Source organism: Hylobates moloch, unplaced genomic scaffold, assembly GCF_009828535.3.
Source record: "Hylobates moloch isolate HMO894 unplaced genomic scaffold, HMol_V3 SCAFFOLD_2396, whole genome shotgun sequence".
NCBI lineage: Eukaryota > Metazoa > Chordata > Mammalia > Primates > Hylobatidae > Hylobates > Hylobates moloch.
Genome location: NW_026654671.1, coordinates 1 through 8,397, shown reverse-complemented (window position 1 = coordinate 8,397; position 8,397 = coordinate 1). Strand labels below are relative to the sequence as shown.

The window sequence follows — 8,397 nt, the reverse complement described above, 5'->3', positions numbered from 1 at the left end:
CTGAAGTGCAGTGGTGCAATCATAGCTCACTGCAGCCTCCAACTCCCAGGCTCAAGCGATTGTCTGGCTTAGCCTCTTGAGTAGCTGGTACTACAGGTGTGCACTACCACACCCAGCTATTTTTGTTTACTTTTAATTTAATTTAATTTGCTGCTGCTGTTTTGGTTTTTTTGTAGAGACAGTGTCTCCCTATGTTGCCCAGACTGGTCTCAAACTCCTGGCTTCAAGTGATCCTCCTGTGAAAGGCTGGGATTACAGGTGTGAGCCATTGTGCTGGGCTGCTTTCTTCCCTCCCCTCCCCTCTTCCCTTTCTTTTTCTTTTTTTGAAAGGGAATCTCATTCTGTCGCCCAGGCTGAAGTGCTGTGGTGCGATCTCGGCTCACTGCAACCTCCACCTCCCAGGTTCAAGTGATTTTCCTGCCTCAGCCTCCCAAGTAGCTGGGATTACAGGAACATGCCACCACGCCTGGCTAATTATTTTATTTTTAGTAGAGACAAGGTTTCGCCTATTGGCCAGGCTGGTCTCAAACTACTGACCTCAAGTGATCTGCCCACCTTGGCCTCTCAAAGTGCTGGGGTTACAGATGTGAGCCACTGTGCCCAGCCTCTTTTTTGTTTTTTTAATATCGGTTTACACCAACTTATTTAGGGAGCCTAAAATGTCTCCTCTGCATAAATGCTTCCCAATTACCTTAGCTCAAACAATCTTTTCCTTTCAGTGTACATTTATTGCCAAGCAACTCTTAAAAAAAAGAAAAAGAAACAAACAATTTAACATAGAAAGATTTCCCTTAGTCACTGGGATTGTTAAATGATAATATTTGGCCCTAGTTTCTTCCATTTTTCATCCTTATGCAAACAAATATTGGCATATTTGTGTGTATCTGTACAAGTATGTGTGTGTATGTAGAGTGTGTGTTTACGGGTGTAGGGATGGTATTTGTATGTGTGTAGGTATATGGTATTTTGTGTGCAAATACAGGTATGTGTGCAGAGCTGTGTGTATGGAGTGTGCATACAGGGATATATATATACACACAGATAGGTGTATGTAGAATACCTATGTGGGTAACAGTGTGTGTATGCAGGGCTGTGTTGTGTGTAAGGGTGTTTGTATGTGTGTGTGCAGGGGTGTTGGCATGCAAGGATGTATGTGGGAGGTGTTATATGAGTATATGTAGGTTTGAGTGCATGCAGATACCAGTGTGTGTGTAGGGATGTGTGTGTGTGTGTGTGTGTGTGTGTGTGTGTAGGGATATGTGTGTGTGTGTGTGTGTGTGTGGAGTGTAATGTCTGGGAAAGAAGTTTTGAAAAGTGGGCCAGCCATGGGAAGGGATTGAGGTGAAATTAGAAAATAAAGGTGACAGGTGGGAGGCCAGATTGTGCAGAATCTTCGATACGGAGGCAAGGAGTTGACATGCCATTTAATGAGCAGTGGAGAGTCACTGCTGGCAGGGGCAGGGAGGGGACTGATTATCGGAATCATCATGGGGCATCACTAGGGTTGCACTATTACTGGGCATTGAGGGTTTGGATTTCATGGGGTTGGGGTTCATAAGACTGGCCTGAGGATTAAATTAGGTACTACACATAAAGGACTTAACGTAGCGTGGCTCAGGGGAACTTCTCCGAGGAGAAGGAGAGGAGGTAGAAGGGAAGAGGAGAAAATACAGGGACTTGCAAGGAATGCTTCACTTGGGTAGAGAAAGGAAATTTGCATTCTGTTTTCAACCTTTCAAACCATTCCTACTGTGTCTAATTCAGCCTCAGAGTCTGAATGCCTCCAGTGTGCATGGAATAATACTCTCAATGTAACTCATACTCGAGGAACTCCAGAAGGGAAGGAAATGCCCTTCTGTTCACGTGGGATGGCACTCGTTGCCCATCTTGGGTAGAGGGTTGTCCACTCAGACTTTGTCTTCCAGCCATGGCAGGTGAGGGGCAGCTCGTTGATGGGAGGAGGAAATGTAAATACATCTGCAGGACAAAGAGCCCGGCTCCACAGCTCCACATCAGCCCTATGTGCAAAATGAAATAAAAAGAAAGAATGACAGCTGTGTGACTTATCATATCAGGATAAGGATAGGGGAGTGTTTGTCCACAGGAAATGGACTGTAGTTCCTCCAATTTCTACCTTATGCTCTTATAGCAGTTACTTTATCTTTTATCTATTGTTATGGACTGAATGTTTGTGTTGCCTCAAAGCTCATATATTGAAATCCTAATCCCAGTGTAATGGTATTAGGAAGTGGGGCCTGGGAAGGTGATTAGGTAATGAGGGTGGAGCCCTCATCAGTGGGATTAGTGCCCTGATGAAAGAGACCTCACTAGGTGCAGTGGCTCACTGCTGTCATCCCAGTACTTTGAGAGGCTGAGGCAGAAGGATTGCTTGATCCCAGGAGTTCAAGCCCAGCCTGGGCAACATAATGAGACCTTGTCTCTTTAGAAAAATCATAAAATGAGGCAGGAGGATTGCTTGAGCCCAGGAGGTCGAGGCTGCAGTGAGCCGTGATTATGCCACTGCTCTCCCACCTGGGTGACAGAACAAGACCTTGCTTCAGAAAGAAAAAAGAAAGAAAGAAAAGAAAAGAAAGAGACCTCAGAGCTCTCTCCCTCCCTCTTTCTGCCAAGTGAGGACACAGCAAGAAGACTTGGTGCATCCTAGAGGCAAGGTGCCTAAGTATTTGCATACATTATCTCTTTTTCATTCCCATATTTATTCAACGTGAAGTTATTGTTGAATGTTTGCTGTGTGCCAGGTGCTCTGACAGGTAGAAATGATCCCCGTTTTGTAGCAGAGGAAATGGAATGTCGGTGAGATTGAGCGACTTGCCCCTAACAACACAGCTGGCAGGTGGGAGCGCAGCTTACAGCCCAGCTCACGGCCCAGCTCATTGACTGAGCACTCCCCCATCCCACCCCATCCCCAGCTTGGTCAGCTGACCTGATGCACAGAAACTTGGTGAAAAATCTGTCCTGACAAACCAAAATTAGCCTTGGCCAGAAGATCAAATAACGCACTTGCACACTTGTGTTATCCAGTGTGAAATGCAAATGAATGTGATGACATCCCCAAACAAGACACCTCTGCAGCTGCCTTTATAACATTATATAACATAATGTTATAGGGTAACATTCTCTACCCTACACATTGCCTCCTTAGGATACAGAAACCCAAGCGGGAGGGAATACTCTTTGGTCTTTTTCAAACACCGTGACCCAAGGAGAAAAGAGAGACTAGGAAAGAAAAGAAACAAAGTATCTGGTTAACCATCAAATCAAGCTATAAATTCATTAGAAGATAATTTTTTTCTAAAAATAACTTTCTGGTTGACTTTGAGGTTGCTGACAAGTTTCAGTCTCATGAATAGCAGTTTCTAAAAAAAGTGAGATGAAAATAAATGAAGAAGAAATTTTGTTTCTGATCTGGTTTAAGTGCTTTTTTAAAAGTGAAACTTTGGATTAAATGTAGAACTGGCAATACTGTGAAACAAAGAAGACAATTTTTGAGAACTTGAACTCTCTCAGTACTGTATCTGCTTAGCTTGAGGGTCAGAGTAATAAATTTTTAATAAATTAACAAATTATAAAAGGACACTTTTCAGATATTAGAAGTAAATTTATTTATTTATTTATTTATTTATTTATTTATTTATTTATTTATTTATTTATATTTTTTGAGACAGGGTTTCACTCTTTTGCCCAGGCTGGAGTGCAGTGGTGTGATCATGGCTCACTGCAACATCTACCTCCTGGGCTCAAGCAATCATCCCATCTCAGCCCCCCAAGTAGCCAGGGCTACAGGTGTGCACCACCATGCCCAATTAATTTTTTTATTTTCAGTTGCCCTGGCTGGTCTCAAACTCCTGAGCTCAAGCGATCTGCCTGCCTCAGCCTCCCAGCATCCTGGGATTATAGGTGTGAGCTACCGCGCCTGGCTAAAAGTAAAATTTAAAATTATAAGTTGACTATAATCACATTATACATACTATGATAAATAAAGCCTCCGCTGGCCTAGGGATGTCCTGGAAGGGAAAGAGGTCATGAATTGAGGGTGAGCTTGACCCACTGCACAGTTTAGACTGGACTCCCCACTCATCGGGGTGGGTGGGAATCATAATCTTGTTTGTTTCTTAATTTTTGTTATTGTTTGTTTATTTTAAGCCTAAATCCTCTGGATTTAGAACACACAGACTTTTGCCAAATTGCGTGCTGATTTTTCTGGTAAACCAAATATTATAAGCTGAGTAATGTCTGACTAAAATTCCTATGTTGAAGTCTAACCCCCAGTACCTTGGAATGTGACCATATTTGGAGAAATGGCCCAGTCTGTGATACTTTGCTGTGGCAGCCCTAGAAACCAATATGCCAACCAACCCATAAACAGACAAAAAACCAGGAAAGAACTAAATGCGCAGGATTCCAAATCCAGTGGCAGCATCTCCCCTATCATGTCCTTCTTCCAGGTTAAAAATCACATTAGGGAGAAATAAACAGATGGAGACACAACTGTAAATGTAGTGCATGTACAGATACTCCCTCCTTCTGCTCACAAGGAGGCCCTAGGAGATGCAGCACCTCAATCAAAATGAAAACCCAGTGCCCAGGTCTTGACTTCTAAGAAGATACAGGACTCCCTGGGGAAGAGGCCAATCCTAGGGCTGGGGCCAGGAAGGTACAAGATGAGCTTGGAACACCTTGTTGAGGCTGAAAGTGAGTACTCAAAACATGATGGGAACAGTCCCAAAAGCATACCAGGGCCACCCTAAAAAAGCTCCCACTTGCCAAAGCTGGGTCAATTTAACCAGCTTCGGTTAAATTATAAAATAATGTAAGTAGCAAATTATAATGGAGTGTAACCTGTAGAAGAAAATACAAACCAAAAGACTATGTTGACATTTACTTCTATTTATTTATTTATTTATTTATTTAGACAGAGTTTTGCTCTGTCGCCCAGGCTGGAGTACAGTGGCGCGATCTTGGCTCACTGCAACCTCCACCTCCCAGGTTCAAGAGATTCTCATGCCTCAGTCTCTGGAGTAGATGGGATTACAGGCACGCAGCACCATGCCTGGCTAATTTTTTTTTATTTTGAGTAGAGACGGGGTCTTGCTATGTTGCCCAGACTGGTCTCCAACTCCTGGTCTCCAATGATCTGCCTGTCTTGGCCTCCCAAAGTGCTGGGATTACATGCATGAGCCACCGCGCCTGGCCTGTGCTGACATTTAAATGGGAAGCTTGATGAGGAACAGAATACTTACCTACTTTCAAAGCTTCTCTTCAGAAAATACTTATTATAAAGGGGAAAAGAGTTAAGCATTCAATGGAAAAACCTGGCAGACATCAATTTCAAGGGGTCAAAATAATCAGACAAACTGGTATTGCTACGATCTTCTAGGACACACAGAAAGACACGGCATCACCAAGGAAACAGAGCCTGAGTCAATCTAAGAAGAAGCATCAGACAGGCCTGAGTGAGGGGCTTTCTTCGAAATAACTGACCTGTAATCTCTCAAAGGGTCAAGGTCCCAGGAACTGTCCCAGTCTAAATAATACTAAAGAGATCTTCGCTCAATGCAGTGCCTGACTCTGGTCTGGAGGTCTTGCTCTAAAGGACATGGTTGGGACAATTGGCAAAACCTAAAGGGTATCTGAAGATTAGATGGAAGTAATACATCAATGTTAATTACCCAATTTTTATCCTTGTTCTGTGGTTTTGTAGGAATTGTGTAGAAAGTATTAAAGGGTGATAGTGTTTTAAAATAGGATTTATTTATTTATTTATTTAGAGACAGAGTCTCCGTCTGTCACCTAGGCTGGAGTGCAGTAGCACCATCATGGCTCGCTGCAGCCTCTGCCTCCCAGGCTCAAGTGATCTTCTAGCCTCAGCCTCCTGAGTAGCTGGGACTCCAAGGCACACTCCACCATGCCTGGCTAATTTTTGTAGTTTTTGTAGAGATGGGGTTTTGCCATGTTGCCCAGGCTGGTCTCCAACTCCTGGACTCAAGCAATCCTTCCACCTCAGCCTCCTAAAGTGCTGGGATTACAGGTGTGATCAACTGCACCTGGCCAGGTTTTATTTTTATTTAGGTATAACGAGGCCAACAGATCACGAGACAAAGAGTTTTTTGGATAGGTGCAGTGGCTCATTCTTGTAATGTGTTCTGGGAGGCCAAGGTGGGAGAATCACTTGAGTCCAGGAGTTTGAGACCACCTTGGTCAACATAGCAAGACTCCAGCTCTGCAAAAAAAATTTTTTAATTAGGCCAGGCGTGGTAGCTCAAGCCTGCAATCCCAGCACTTTGGGAGGCCAAGGCGGGCAGACCACAAGGTCAGGAGTTCGAGACCAGCCTGACCAACTTGGTGCAACCATGTCTCTACTAAAAATACAAAAATTAGCTGGACGTGGTGGTGCTTGCCTGTAATCCCAGCTACTCAGGAGGCTGAGGCAGGAGAATCGCTTGAAATCAGGAGGAAGAGGTTGCAGTGAGCTGAGATTGTGCCAAAAAAGAAAAGTTAGCTAACTGCCGGGCATGATCACTCATGCCTGTAATTCCAGCACTTTGGGAGGCCAAGGCAGGTGGATCACCTGAGGTCAGGAGTTCGAGACCAGCCTGGCCAACATGGCGAAACCCCATCTCTACTAAAAATACAAAAATTAACCGGGCAACAGAGTAAGACTCCATCTCAAAAAAAAAAAAAAAAAAAAAAAAAAAGAAAAAAGAAAAAGAAACAAGAGAGAGAATAATTTCCAACTATACCCATTTTCTCTGCTATATTTAACTTCTGGAGGGCAAGGAGAACGTCTTGTTCACTCTGCATTCCCCAAGGGCTCAGAATTTTCAAACACATAGCATGAACTCAATAAGCATTGAACAAAAGAATGAATGCATCAGTGAGAAACAGAAAGGGTCAGGCCAGGTGCAGTGGCTCATACCTGTAATCTTAGCACTTTCGGATGCCGAAGTGGGCGGATCACGAGGTCAGGAGATTGAGAACATCCCGGCTAACACAGTGAAGCCTCGTCTCTACTGAAAAATATAAAAATTAGCCGAGCATGGTGGCATGCGCCTATAGTCTCAGCTACTCAGGAGGCTGTGGCAAGAGAATCGCTTGAACCCAGGAGGCGGAGGTTGCAGTGAGCTGAGATTGCGCCACTGCACTCTAGCCTGGGCAATGGGGCAAGCCTCTGTCTCAAAAAAAAAAAAAAAAAAAAGGTCTTGCTGTTCACTTTGTGTGGTTAGCTCCTGACCAGTTTCTGTTCTCTCTGTTCATGTGGTGGACAGTTTGGTGTCACAGCTTGGGGTTTTCTCCTAAATCACAGTCTACTTAGTTTTTCAAGATTCTCTAGGCTGGGCAAGGTGGCTCATGCCTGTAATCCCAGCACTTTGGGAGGCCGAGGTGGGCAGATCATCTGAGATTGGGAGTTCGAGACCAGCCTGACCAACATGAAGACACCCTGTCTCTACTAAAATACACAATTAGCCGGGTGTGGTGGAGCATGCCTGTAGTCCCAGTTACTCAGGAGGCTGAGGCAGGAGAATTGCTTGAACCCGGGAGGCAGAGGTTGCAGTGAGCAGAGATCACGCCACTGCACTCCAGCCTGGGCAACAAGAGCAAAACTCTGTCCCCAAAAAAAAAAAAAAAAAAAAGAGTCTCTAGCAAGTACAAGAGGACAAATTGTAAAACTGCCATAACTCTGATTCTCCCTCTTTCTTCTTTTGCCACTGGACATTTACTTCGACCCTAAAAAGTACAAAAACAGATTTAATCTTACGGGTGTTAATAGCAGCCTTTCATTCTGTTCTGTACTGGACAAGTGGCCATAATTTCTCAAATGAGAGTTAGCATTTGGCAAACAGAAAATTTTACATTAGTGAGCCTAGGAGTTTGAGGCTGCATTGGGCTATGATCATGCTAACCTGGGCAATAGAGTAACACCCTGTCTCAATAAATAAATAAATAAATAAATAAATCAATAAATAAAAATTTTATTTTATTATTATTGTTTTCTTTTGGAGGTGGAGTTTCACCCTGTTGCCCAGACTGGAGTGCAATGTCACAATCTCGGATCACTGCAACCTCTGTCTGCCAGGTTCCAGCAATTCTCCTGCCTCAGCCTCCCAATAGCTGGGACTACAGGCGTGTGCCACCATGCCTGGCTGATTTTTGTATTTTTAGCAGAGATGGAGTTTCACCATATCGGCCAGGCTGGTCTTGAACTCCTGACCTCGTGATCTGCCCGCCTCAGCCTCCCAAAGTGCTGGAGCCCGTGAAACTGAAACAGGTCCTTTCTTCCTCTCGCCTTTTTTTCTTTCTTAACGGCCCTGCCCCTTACACACACACGTGCGCGCGCGCACACACACAAAGCAGCTCAAAAAGTTGAGAGATTTCTTT

The 8,397-nt window shown here is 44.2% G+C and overlaps 1 long non-coding RNA gene across 1 annotated transcript; it reads right to left on the bottom strand.

The window, feature by feature from the left end:
- Positions 1-312: 312 nt before the first annotated feature.
- LOC131382731 (uncharacterized) lies at positions 313-8,204 on the bottom strand. Its single transcript, XR_009212330.1, has 2 exons — positions 6,938-8,204; positions 313-2,018 (listed from the first exon to the last, which is right to left on the bottom strand). It is a non-coding gene; the product is annotated as an uncharacterized LOC131382731 (long non-coding RNA).
- Positions 8,205-8,397: the final 193 nt, after the last annotated feature.